We start from the raw sequence: 14,202 nt of genomic DNA on the forward strand, positions 1-14,202 counted from the left end.
TTCAGGGTGTTTTATATGTTAGTTTTCATGTACAGACATGATTTTGGAACCTTTTAGTTTGAAATTTGGACACTGGGAAAACTAGTACTAGTCAGTGTTGAGTAGTAATATTTTGTTTACCAGGCCTTTCCCAAGTGGTCTTGAATGCTTTAGCTCATTTAATCTTCGGGGATAACTCTTTGCATAATCATAGGTTGTTCAAAAATATTTAAATATGTGAGTTTGATTTAAATTTGTCCAGATGTGGACTATATGTCCTTGTTATCAGTTTTGTAAGATAATACTGGCAATAAATAATGATTTTTGGAGTAAATTAGTGTGTTTGTCAAGTTGGAAGATGGGTTTGAAACTTTTTGGGTATTCAGTCGTTTCCAAAGCCCTGTATCTCTTACTATCCACGTCCCCATCCCCATTTTGTAACACTGTCACCTAGTAAACAGGCTATTACATGACATAGGAAAAAAGTAAATTTGGGGAAAGCTTTAATGTCCCCTTCTTAAATGGGAAACAAACGGCATAATGAAGCGTGAAGACTCGTTTTCCAATACCAAAGTAAGGAGATGAAAAAATAGTGAGCTGGCTGTTTGTTGCAATCTTGCACAATTTTATTGAGCGTAAAATGTTAAGAATGCTAGATTATCTGCACTGTAGGTATATGCTTTTTCAGTTTGACTTAAAATGTCTTAGACACAATTCTGTTGACATTAGAGAAGCTCAGGTTTTGATTGAATTTAATGTAGTTTTGACTTTCTTAAACAATAAGATTATTTTATGTATGTTTACAAAGATACAATGTAACTATTTACACAAGCCTACCAATTCCAAGATTCTGAGAATGCTGGTGGAGTATAACAGTTTGCGCGTTGGGAGTGAAAGAGTTGGAAAGGCTGGGGAAGGTGCTGGGAGAGGTGTGTTGTGATTGGGATTTACCTAGTCAGAAGATCCCAGTGGTCCCTCATTGGGAAGAGGGAGAGGTTGAGAAAGCTTTGCCAGTCAGTATTGACAGTAGGCTTTGTTTACCTGAAGGCATTGTTTTTGCAGAGGGGTGTGTGGAGAGTTGGCATCAGTGGGAGGATCTAAGTAGAAAAAGATAATTGTGGTTTCTTTTGAAGTGAATACTTCTCTTAGTTATAGATTCTTGCCACCACCTGCATCTTTAGGCACTTTCTCAGTTTTGATGTTTGTGGGCAGTCACTGATAGATGAAATAAAAGAAAAGAAAAAGGTAAGGGTAAAGAATACCCCAAAACACAAGAATATACAAGCAATGCATTATTAGACATTCATTTGGGCACAATTTTAGAAACTGTTAACAAAAGCAATCCCAATAATATTGACTGTACATTCTCATAAATCTCTTATTTGTGTCATGAAATATGTAGAATATCCCCTTATTGTGCTTTATAAACCTTAGAACTTAATTATTGAATTATCCTTGAATTTCTGTACATTTGTGACTGTTGGGAATCCATGGTGACTGTAATAATAGCACTGGCTCCTGTCTGTAACGCATTGTTTCACTGATATTTCCTATGATAGGAAGACAAGCCCTTCTCATTCTTCACTTCAAAACCTGCCTTTCAGGCTAAGAATACAGCTCAGTGATAGAGTGCTTGCCTAGCTTGCCCCAGGCTCTGGGTTCATCCCAAGTACCACAAACAAAACAAACAAAATGAAAAAACTTGGCTCTCATATGGAGTGCCCTTTAAGCTCCCAGAGTGCAGGAACTTGTTTTGTATCCCTTACAGGCCCCCGTGCACACACCTAGAACAAAGCCTGGCCTGAGGGAGGTACTCAGTATATACTGTGTTTGTGGAATGAATAGTACATTGGAACACTCTTCCCTGTTTCCATTTACAAAGATCCCACATACCTTTAAGTGTAGGACAAAAACTCTGCAACCCACAGTGAGCTCTTTGAACATTCACTGTTTATACTACAATCTTATATGGCTTTATATTGTTGCATAAGTTGTTCATGTAGTGTTTCCCCACTCATATGAGTTCCTCAAGGCCAGGTAATATGTATTTATACAGTACTGTTTTTAGGAACTGCCTTGGTAGCCTGTGTTACATATACAGAATAAGTTTGAATGTATCAGTTGACCAAAATGGAAACATGGAAGATAATCAAAACCATAGATAACACATTAGTAGGTGGGCAAACCTTGTGTCACCTATGAAATCAAATGAGAATTTGGAGGTAAATAAAACGAAATAATAGCAAACATTTATTTTTTTGGTGCGGGGGGTTTCCAGTACCAGGAATTGAACTCACGACCTTGCGCTTGCCAGGCAGGCGCTGTGCCACTGAGCTAAACCCCCGGCCCAATAGCAAATGTTTAAATGTGCCAAAGGTCCCAGGCTCCTTGACATGTTTACCTGAATTGCATGACAGTGGGTATAGTTTTCCTGTTTGTCAGGTGAGACAATGGAGGCACAGGCCCAAGATCATGACACAGGTAATAGAGAGGCAACCTGGCTCCTGTCAGTGTAGCTTCTCTGGGAAGTTTTACTTTCTACTTCAAAGAGAGATCTCAACATTTACATTATGTTTACAGTTGTAAAAGATGCTATTTTTAAAATTATAAAGTTGCATTGACTCAACTGAGAAACTGGTGGATTTTCCAAATAGAAGGATGAAGAAATGGTCAAAGGGACAAAGTTCTGTGTTTTGAAGTGACTCAAGACAAGGAGAAAAAAGCTGAATTGAATCTTAAGGGATTTTAACTCTGTGTAGCTGTTCGACTTTAGATAATGATTTACCAGGATGCAGAACAATGACTTTTACTACTAATTTAGTGTCAAAACTAATTCCAGATAGCGGGAGTGGTCGTGCATACCTGTAATCCCAGCACTTTGGAATGCTGAGGCAGGAGGATCACAAGTTCATGCCAGACTGGCCAAATTAGTGACTTAGGGATACCTTCTCTCAAAATAAAGAATTTTAAAAGGGGCTGGAAATATAACTCAGTGCAAAGGTTCAACCCCCAGTACTGCAAAATAAACAAGCAAACAAAAAACCCACCTTATGCCAAATAAAATATTGAATGGCACTTGATAACTTACTGCTTTTTGTTTTTTAAACATTTACTAGATTTAAAATCCTAATAGTAATAATTTCTCATGATGTAGGTGTTTCTCATTGGTGGCTTCTTATATGTTTCTGTCCATTTACTTTGTCCTTTGTGGAATTCTCATCCACTTTTTCAGCTTGTTTTGAGCAATGAGTGCTATTAGGGTCAGAAAGCCTCTTCTAGCCAAGTAATATTTGTTGGTGGGAGAAAATGTAAAATTGTGCCTTGCTTTGGTGATGGACCTGGAGTAAAGTCACTTTGAAGCCATGTGGACTTAGATGAGGACCTAAAAACAAGATGCAGCAAGATAAATAAAAATGATACTCTCCAAAGACCCAATTTCATATCAATTTTGTTGTGAACTTACTGTTACTTTGGAGGTATGGGGCATCAACAGCCACTGAAGCTTGATGACTTCATAGGGGAGTAGACACATCACCACACCTGTTGTCCAGGAATCAAGAGGAAGTGCCCTTGAATGCAGCACAGGCCACAGACCTGATTAGCAGCCAGGGTGGACACAAACTTTGCAGGTACAGTATTTTGTATTACAGACCATCTCCACTGGGAAGGCTGTTACGTCATTGTCTCGGGGTTGCTTTAGAATTTCAATCAGTGAGGAAATGGCATATGTTGCTGTCATTTTAACGTCACCTATTTTGAGATGGCCTCCATAGAAGCAACTTACAAATATTGCCCCATAGCCTGTGTTCTATTTAAATATCTGTGGAACTAACTTGGAAAATTTGAGTTGAAATGATCTATATCGAAGCATTTATCCAATTGGCATGTTAGATGTAACTATAGGCCCTTCCTGAATGGAGAGTTTTTAGCAGAAGAAAATGGGATACACTGATTCATTTCTTTTAAGCCTGTGAAGCTAGGATAATTTCATGTGAAGTCTCTACTACCCCATTTATGAATTATAGGCTTGTGGAACTGGATCCTGAACATGACCTGGTTTATAAAAGTAACAAGTATCTTTGCATAGCCCAGACATGGAGACTCTGTAGGGCTGCCACAGCACTCAGACGTCTGTATTCTGAGTGCCTCGTCTCCCTGTAAAAGCAACCAGCCCTGTATTTTAGAGATAAGAAAATCAGGGCAAAGCAAAATGATTTACCAAGAATTGGTATGGTGAAACTGGATTATATCACCAGATTATATAAAATTCTAGAATTTTGTAGGTTGAAGTTTTCTAGATCATCATTCTGATAGCTCCTTGTGTAGCTGAATATAAAATGTCCCTGTTCATTCCATTTGCAAGAAAGATAAGAGAAATGATGTTTTGTCAAAGTCTGTCTCCTGTCCTGGCCATGGTAGAGTGAAAAGTCAGTCACAACAATTTCCTGTTTTAAGGATTGGAGGTCCTATTTGACCCAGCTATTCCACTTCTGAGTATCTTCCCAGAAAAAATTAAAAACATTGTACCACAGTGATATATGTGCATCCAAGTTTATAGCAACACAGTTTGTAATAGCTAGATCTTGGAAACAACCCAAATGCTCGTCAACTGAGGAATGGATAAAAAAGATGTGCTCTTATTATATAACAGAGTACTACTCAGCCATGAAGAAGGATACACTTGAGACTTTTATATGTAAATGGATGCAACTTGAGACCATACTCATAAGTCAAATAAACCAGATGTGTATGTGCAAATATCATCTTGTCTCCCTAGTGTGAGAAGCTGAAAGAATAAGATCCAAAATGTGTGATAGATATTGTGAAATGGGAAGAAACTTCAAAATGAAAGAGAAACTGGGATGGGGGAAAGGTGAAAAGAAGGAAAGTAAAAGAAAAAAGAAAATAAATATATATAAGATAATTAAGCTAGCTATACTACTAATTTAGTTCATTGGAAAGAAAGGTTTGTGCTAATATTGTTTAAACAATTAAATGCCTATATCTTGTACTTCAAGTAATTTAAAGATAACAATACGCAATGTATTATTACCTTCAATGTATTGTTATCTTCCTATTGTTTTGAAATTTTTATTTTTTTTCTCTATAAAATAAAAGAAAGAATTTCCTCATTTTTAACTGATGCTTTATATTAATTTCAGGAATTATTGATTATTTGCAACACATTTATTGTCTACTCTGTGGTACTGGTAGTTTTTTTGAAAATATTGTATTTTTTACTGCTGAAGTGAAACATTAAAATTTCTTAGTGGAATTATTTTTTAACCTTAGCTAAAATACAATATTGTGTGAAAATTTGCACTGTGTTATTAGTCATTTTTAAAATCTGGTTGATTTGTAACTTTTCTTTTTTTAAGGCCTCTTACCTTGGAAACAGCACAGTTGGCTTCCATGTCATCTTTGAATATGAGAGATAATCATAGTTTCAGCCTATCCTCAGTAGAGACCAGCAGACCAGGTTTATTCCTTCAAGATGTCTCCCCAAACGGCAACCATTTGCAGAAGTAAATAATACCTGTGAGTGGACTGGATGGCCTGAGGACTCGTTGAGATATTTGTGGAAGAATGTTAAAAAACTGAAGAGAAGGTGCATTTCAAGAAGCAACTCGAATGTCATTTAAGATATTTGAGCAGCTGAAAGAAGATAGTTATAATAATATGAGTGATAAGATCCTAGCACATTTCTGTATGTATTTCTTATATCATCTTTGTTAACCCATCCACTTTGTTATATTTATTTGCCACTACTGTGGTAGTCCAGTCTACTTACAATCAGAGTTTTATTATGGATGGATGGAAGTCACCACAGTAGGAATAGAAATACGAACCACACACTGAGATATTGGCCCCCAGAAATGGACTCTTACTGAGTAATCACTAAAGAGTGTGGTGTGTAGATGAATTATTTCTTGATAATAATGTGATGTTTCTTGTTCATATTCATTACAACTTTAATTTCATCTTCCTTTATCTACACCCAGCCTCTGTAGATGCCTCCTTTTTTGTTGAACAGATTTTTGGCACTGAAGTCTTGACTATTATATTTTTTCAGTTTAAAATAAGAATGTCATTTTCATAAATAGACTTCTGGTACACTTGCTGTTTTCCCCTGGGTTATTTTCCAGAGTCAAGAATAGAATGGTTTCCATTCTTTTCTACATTGCTCATCTTTACTTGTTTTTTGTTCTTGCCAGTGTTTGTTGTTGTTCCCATTTTCTAGGTGGAAATCAGGGTGGTCTTCATGTTCTGTTCCCAGTTTCCTGGGAGACCAGGAAAACGTATGGCAGAACTTTATTGGAAAATTTATAAATCTTTCAACCTTCAGTGAAAGCTTATATCAAACTTCTTAGCAATATTGTTATGTTACCTTATCTTACAGTAAGGAGCAGGATTTCTCTAAATCCTGCTAAGCACAAAAAGAGGGGAAAAACTTTCGTAATTAACACATGCAAGTGTCATTAAGGTCATTCGTGTGAATATACACGTTTTCAGTAAGAAATTTCTGTGTTGGTTAGAGTTAAGAGTGCTTCACCTGGGCTGGGAATGTAGCTCAGTGGTGAGCACTTGCCTAGCATTGGTGAGGCTGTGGGTTCAATCTCCAGCAATGCTAAAAAAGAATAGGTAGCAAGAGTAGATAGCACAATAATTTGTATTGTGTTCAGCCTTTCTTACTTGTTAAGACCTTGACATCATTAATGGTGAGTAGAATTCATCAGTAATTTTCTGTAAAATGCAGAAAGTTTTGCTCTTAGGAATCAAGTTTTTTACTCAACAAGGAGAAATATAAGGAAAAGAAGAGATTTTAATTTAATGAAATAAAATTCCATAAAATGTTTGGTTAATTTTACTATTTCCATCTCTAGGAGGCCAGCTTCTTTTCACTCTTCACTCCTTTCACTTTCTACTCTTCCTGCTTATCTCAGTGCCACTTGTGTGGCTTTTCTTGTCTCTCCAGGGTTCCTTGTTTGATTTCTATTTCACCGACTCTCTGCCTTGCTCGTGACTCTGTCTCCCACGTGGAATGCTTTTTTATTCTTTTTCCCCTCTCTTGATGTGTATATGCCTCCCTCCTCTCTGCCACCTCCAGTGCTTTCTTTTATCTCTCATAACATAGCCATCATCCCTGCTCCTGCCTGCTCTAGTTCATGTCCACTTGCACTCCAGGCTTATCCCATCACTGATGGGCCCTTCTCCTCTAGCACCTTGTCTTCCATCTGCTTCTGTCTGTGTAGCACACAGATCTGCCCTGTGCCATCTAGCTCTTCATTCTCAGTCCCCAAATTGACGTTGCTTTCTTCCTGTACTTTTTAGTCATTGTTCATTTACTGCCTGGGTTTTTTCTGTTTTCCCAGTCCCTGGGTGGTAGGCATTACTGGATGGATTTATTGTTGGTCTTTGCATAGAACACAAATCTTTGCTGAGCATTTCCTGAGTAGCCAGGATGAATCAATTATTATTAACTTTTCTTAGAACATTGAGCTTCCTGTGTTTTCTGTTTCTAAGAATTAGATTGATACTCTAGAAGACTTATACTAGAAAGAGTCAAGATAATCATATGATGCTGTCATTTTAACTTCTTACTCAAGAGTTACATTCATAACTGTTTGAAAGATTACAGAACAGACAAGTCAAGTGTGGGCTACAAGTTAGGGGGGGCAGGGAGAGGAAGGTAAGTGATACTACAGAGTACTCATAGTAATAGTTTCTTGAAATGGGAAAAACCTGAAACCACAGCTTTACCATTTATTAGGTTTAAGTTCCATTAAAAGAATAAAGACATTAGTAGCTACATTAAGTAGTTGTACTATGACATCATTTGTATTTTTGCATTTCTCCTAAGTTCTAAGGTCTTTAATGTTTAAAAAGGCAGATTTACTCTTGTAAATTTTCCTTTCATTTTGAAGGAAATTGCTGTCTCTTTAAATATTAACTGGTGTCGTTTTATAATTACACTGTAACATTCCCAAAATGCTGTCAACCACTGACTTGGTAGTTTCTTGTGTGGGAAAGTGTATCATTTGTATGGTCTTGCCCCTTGGACCTCTAGTGTTATAATTAAAAGATAGCTTGTGGCAAGACTTTATCATGTGCTGTTGGTTTATTCACATTTTCTCATAGTATTTTTTCTTTGTTTCGGCTTACACTCTTGCATGTGAATATCGTGCTGTGCTGTAATTAGGTTTTTTTATGTGTATGAACTGTTGGAAGCCAACTGATGTGAGTGCAGTTCTTAAATGTAACAAGCAAAAATTCATATACAGACACACAGTGGTGTTAAAATGGTCAGAAGAGCCTTACAGCTAGGGGTTGAGTACTCTTCCTGCCTGGGCCCTCCCTAGCTATGCCTGTGTTTGTTGGGTTCTTGAGATGAGGGAACAGCTACTTGTCCAGTAGTGGTATGTGAAAGTCAGTATCCTCAAACAGCTAATAAAAACTGGCCTTAAAGCCACAGTTAGGCCACTAACAAGCAATTTATATAGGTGTGCTAATTCTGGGCTTGTGTTCTGGGACTATGGGAAGAAACAAGATACGGCCCATTTTCACCAGATATTCGTAATTGAGTAGAAATATTGATAAGTGATTGATTGTACTACATTGTGGCAAAGGGTGAAATATACATAGTTGACACTGCTTCGAGAATCAGACTAAAGAAAATTAGAAAGTATAGATCAAAAACTTAAATAGGTCAGGTCTATGATACATATATATTTGGTACCTAGATTCTATGAGGTAATAATTTCTGTCTGCCCTTTATTACCATGTAAATTGGGTAATTTAAAACATTTAGCCTTGGTTTATTCATCTTTGTAACAGTGATAATACCTAGTAGTATTGATATATGAATTAAATGAGATAATCTGTATGAGAATCCAGTATGGTCCCTTATTCAATTATTGTTTAGAATTTAGAGAACTGAACAAGTGATAGAGAACATGGTATTGGAAAACATAACTTTGGGGGGTGTATAGTTAGTACAAAGATAATGTGACTGCTCAAATTGCTTGGGTTTTCAGCTTTATATGTACTTTTCTGTTTATTTTAAGAAAACAACCACATTAAGTCAGTCCCTTTTTTCTTTTTTGTAACCAAAAGGAGTTTATTTAGTTTCATCTATTTGCCAGCTGTCTTTCTTAATGACTTTTGTCTCATCTTATAAATCAAATCCATTCTCAAGCAACTTAAAAATTACAACAGTTGAGCATATTTCAGAAAAATATGCTCAGGTCTAGTAAAGGTCAACATTGGAGACTTTCAGGAAAGTTCAAGTAAAAATGATTAGATATAGAAGTTTTGGAGTATGTCATAAAAATCAGTCTATTACATGTACAGTTACAAATCCATCATTGGACTATATATACCAACCTGAATATATTTCCTGCTTTATATATGTATGTGTTTTTGAGTCTTAAACAAAATTAGCTTTTTTGTTATTTTAAACATCGGTGTTTAAATTAACTTCCTTTACCAGAACTAGACTGAACAAGTTGCATTTCTGTTGTAGAAATTGGTGCAACTGATATTTTGTATGTTGTTGATTATCCTCCCTACATTATCAGATTAGGGTCCATGCCCTGGATCATATGATAATAGGTTGGGTAGATTTTTTACTTGAAACAAATTTGTTCTTCTAACTTGGATTGTTTGGCCTTCTGAAATTTCAGTAATTCATACTGTGAGTAGATTTATCTAGTATGCTTTTTCTGTATCATAAATTTGGAGTAATTTAAAAATACAAGTATAGCCAGCTCTTCCACTAGTTCCATATCCACTAGTTTCACATCCACCAATAGAGTCCACTCTGAATCCAAAATATTTTTTAAAAAATAATAAATTATGTGTGTACCAAACATGGACAGACTTGTTTTCTTGTCCTTATTCCCTAAACAGGATAACATAGCAACTATTTAAAAAGTACTTACACTGCATTAGGTATTATAAATCATCCAGGGATGGCTTAACATCTTCAGGAGGATATCTGCAGGTTCTATACAAATACTACACTATTTTGTATAAGGGACTTGCGCATCTGTAGATTTTGTTATCTGTGGGGTTCCTGGAACAAATGCCCTACATATATTTTAGGATGACTTGGAGATCAAAATATGCATGTCATCTAAAACTGCTTTTTAAAACTTTTAACTTTATAATCAAGAATTTTCAATAAGTTCAGTGTGTATTTTATTGTATTCACATTATATTCATAGAAAAATTTTGTTCCCCTGGAAAGGGAGATGTGTACATTAATAGTTGAAAACTGAGTTTAGGCTGGTTGTGATTAGAAGAGTGGCTTTCATTTGTGTTCACTGGAGGATTCCCACTAGTGCTGTGGCACAGAACAGCAAGTTTAATGGCCATAATGAAGGTCTAACAGAAATGTCTGGTAATTGCAGGCAATGCAGAGTGACTGAGGTGGTGGTTGTATCTTTGCTCCCTGTTACATTTTCTGAGAAACTTAAATTTTGTTTTTACTTGCTTTTTATTTGTTAATATTGTCAATAATACGTCACCAGTATGGTCAGGCTCTTCACATTTAATTCTTTGCTATTGTATAATTTTTAATAAAATTTGGTGCTATGAAATATATTTTCTTAATGTATGTTAATATATAAGTAAATATGTTACTGTGTATAGTGTTCAGTATGTTTATGTGAATAAATAAATAAATGTTAGGGATGTTCTGCAAATCAGTAGGCTTGTCACATTTTCTAAAATGAAGAAACTAAAGTTGTACAACAGCCCAATATCGTGCAGATACCAAGTGATAAGCCCAGGATTTTAATCAAAGACTGATAAAATTGAAGGCTTTCAACTACTTTTCTGTACTGTCCTTTTCAGTTTTTTTTCTTTTTTAAGTAAATTTAGTTGTGTCTTAAATACATGTTATTTAGGAAAGAATACTGTCAGTTGTAGATTGTATACTTCTCTTTCTTTCAGAGTAAAAACTTCCTGATTGCAGAAGTGAGGAGGCTCAGTGTGAAGAGTAATCAGTGCTTAGTGAAAAAATAAGGTCAGACAATAGAGAAGATAACATGTTTATGTACAGTTGTCCTGGCCTTTTGGTCTATAAATACATACACCTATATTTGGAATATACAAATAGATTCATAACATGCATATTATTTGTAACTCACTTATTATATCTTGGCCATCATCCCATGTTATTATAAGTGTACATATTCTTTTAAAGTTTTTTCTACTTTCTAAAAATGACTTTCTTCTTTCAGAAAAGTTTTGGATTTACTGAAAAATTGTAACAATAATACAAGGAGTTCCACTATATATCTAGCTTCCTCTATCCACTCCCACCACAGTATTGCAGTTACATCCAGGGCTTTTATATTGAGCTGCATCCACAGCCTGGTTTTTGTTTGTTTGTTTGTTTTTTACTCTTATGACAAGGTCTTACCAAGTCACTAAGTTGCCCAGGCTGGATTTGAACTTGCAATCCTCCTTCCTCAGCTTCCCAGAGGGCTGGAATTACAGGTGTGTGTCACCATGCCTGGCTTAGCTTCTGTTATTAACACTTTACATTATTGTCATGCATTTGTTAAAATTAGTGAACTAATATTGGTATATATTATTAATAACCAAAGTCCAAACTTTCTTCAGATTTCCGTGGTTTTCTGTCCCCGGTTCCCATCCAGATACATGTCATTTAGTCATCATATCTCCCGAGGCTCTCGGCTGGGACAGTTGCTCTTACTTGCCATCTTCTTCTGTGGCCTTGACAGTTTTGTTTTTTTTTTTTAATCAGATGTAGGATGTTCCTCAGTGGAGACTTGTGTCTGCTTTCTATGCTTAGACAGGATTAGGAGTTAGATGTGGAGGTAAAAGGACACGTTCACCACGTCTTCAGAGGCACTTGCCATCAGCAAGGCTTTTGGTTGATATTGGCCTCTGCCAGGTGCATGATGCTCATCAGGGTTCTGTGTGGTACAGCTCCTCATCCCGTTCTGTGCCACATTCTCACAGCTGCACAGGAGGAAGTGGCACTGGAGCCCCTTGGGTAGTGTCCACTTAGATGACTTGGAACTCTCCTGCCCCTACATTTGCCCGTCTTCCCCCAGTTAGGTTTTTATTCAGTCATTTTCATCAGTGTAGACTAACAGATATTTACACTTCAGGTTATCTATGGCTACTTTTTTTCTTGCCCAGGTTGTTTTCCTGACACTCTGTATTATACCCATGACCTTGGGGGTTTAAATCTTCATTTTTCAGCTAACCATGTGGTGTTTTATTCTAAGAATAGGCCATAGTGCACTTAGCCATTTCTTTTTTTTTTTTTTTTTGGTTTTTCTCTGGCACCGGGAACTGAACTCACGACCTTGCGCTTGCCAGGCAGGCACTTTGCCGCTGAGCTAAATCCCCAGCCCCTACTTAGCCATTTCTTATTGGTAGTAATTTAGGTATCAGATTTTTCACTGCTATTAAGAAATCTTCAGAAGGCATTTATGAAAATATTGTGTGATAATGTACTCAGGAAAAGTTACTGTGTTATAGGATCTGCTTATTTTATATTTATGCAGCACTAAAAGATATCTTAAGCATGTTTCTGAGGAGAGAGCATTTTCTCCTTTTGTATGGAAAATAGAAGTATATTTGTCACCTTAGTCACCTGCCTAACTTTTTTTTCCCTTGTGATCAGGGCCAGTGGGTGTGGTACCCTTAGTGCTAAAGAGCTGCTTTGAGATCACACGTTGTCATGAGACCCCTGCTTCCATTTCAGTATAGAATCTTATACTGATCTTCAGTATACTGAATCTTATACTGAATCTTATACTGAATCTTCAGTACAGACATTACAGAGTGAATTTAAATTCAACTTAGAAAAAAACAAATGGGCATTATCCGAGTGAAAACTTTAGACCTGAAAGTGACCCGAGAGAAGCCATTGTGGTCTAGCTGCATTTTAGATATAGGAAACTTTTATTAGGTGAAATGATTTGTCTGGAACTATATAGTAAAGTAGGAGGAACTCAAAGAATCTGGATTTCTATATGAGTTTCAAACTTCTGTTACAGTGGTATATTTTATGTCTCACAAGAATATAATGAAAAACTTCAAACGTTTTAAAGAAGACAAAATAGTACAATTAATCCCATGTACCCATTACCCAGCATTATCAGTTCGTGACCAGACTTACTTAAAACTCCTACACACTCCCCCTCCCTCATGTTATTTTGAAGCAAATCTCAGCTATTAAGGCACTTCATTTATAAATAACATATTCAGAAGGAAACATCTTCTTTTCAAGCATAACCACAATACCATTACTGTACTTTGAAATCATTTCTATTCAGGGAAGATACTTAGTTATAAAAATTTCAAAATTTAATTTTGCCACAGATTATAATCTAGCATTGGTGAAAATAAAGTTCCTTGGTTAATCTTCCAAGGATTAGAGAGATTCTGTTCACCAGACAGAACAGTCTAGGGAAGTCATGGCTTTTCTCAAAATATGCTGAGGCATCACCCGGAAGAAATCAGTGTCTTATCATGCAGAATGTGTAACATCTCTACTTGCTTGCCTTTTCCACCCTACCTCACTGTCTGTGAGTGAGGAAGACCTTCAACAATGTAGGTGTATTGCTGATGTCTGTGGTTTATTGAAAGGAACAGTCAATACTTAAAATTTTCTTTTTTCTTGGCCAATTTTGAATGCTTAAATCTGGTAATCAGAATGACTATCTGAAAACAACAATATGTAGTATAAGAACCACTGTTTTTTGTGGGTTTTTTTACTGTTTTGTTTTTTTTCTGGTACCGGGAATCGAACTCACAACTTTGCACTTGCCAGGCAGGCTCTGTGCCGCTGAGCTAAATTCCCCAGCCCCAGTATAAGAACCATTGTTGAACTCCTACCATCTTGTATGGTGAAGCTGTGCATCATTTCCAATGTGTTTTTTTTTTTAATTACTTGTTACTTTCTTTGATTGTTTGATCAATCTTACATTCTTATGTCTGGTGGACTGAGCAACTTCGTTGAAGATAACAGTATGTAATGTAGCAACCATTGATAATTCCTATCATTTTCTTTTGAGGTCATGTACTGTTTTTGTTGTTTTTGTGTAGTTTTAATTTTGTCTTCATTGTTTTGTTAGTTTTTTTTTAATTTTTAAAATATAACAATAAAAAAAGAAGAATGTAGGACAAAAACTCTCAGATCTTCCACATTTACCAAAGCCAGGGTTAGGGATGCAG

General features: G+C 36.2%; 1 protein-coding gene across 1 annotated transcript in view; it reads left to right on the plus strand.

The window, feature by feature from the left end:
* Positions 1 to 3,271: 3,271 nt before the first annotated feature.
* Slc20a2 (solute carrier family 20 (phosphate transporter), member 2) overlaps positions 3,272 to 14,202 on the plus strand; it is a gene marked incomplete at its 5' end in the record, with an annotated part of 104,276 nt that continues 93,345 nt past the window's right edge. Inside the window, 2 exon segments of the mRNA XM_005410504.2 lie at positions 3,272 to 3,608; positions 5,358 to 5,686.

Source organism: Chinchilla lanigera, unplaced genomic scaffold (assembly GCF_000276665.1).
Source record: "Chinchilla lanigera isolate Chin_1 unplaced genomic scaffold, ChiLan1.0 scaffold00135, whole genome shotgun sequence".
Classification (NCBI taxonomy): domain Eukaryota; kingdom Metazoa; phylum Chordata; class Mammalia; order Rodentia; family Chinchillidae; genus Chinchilla; species Chinchilla lanigera.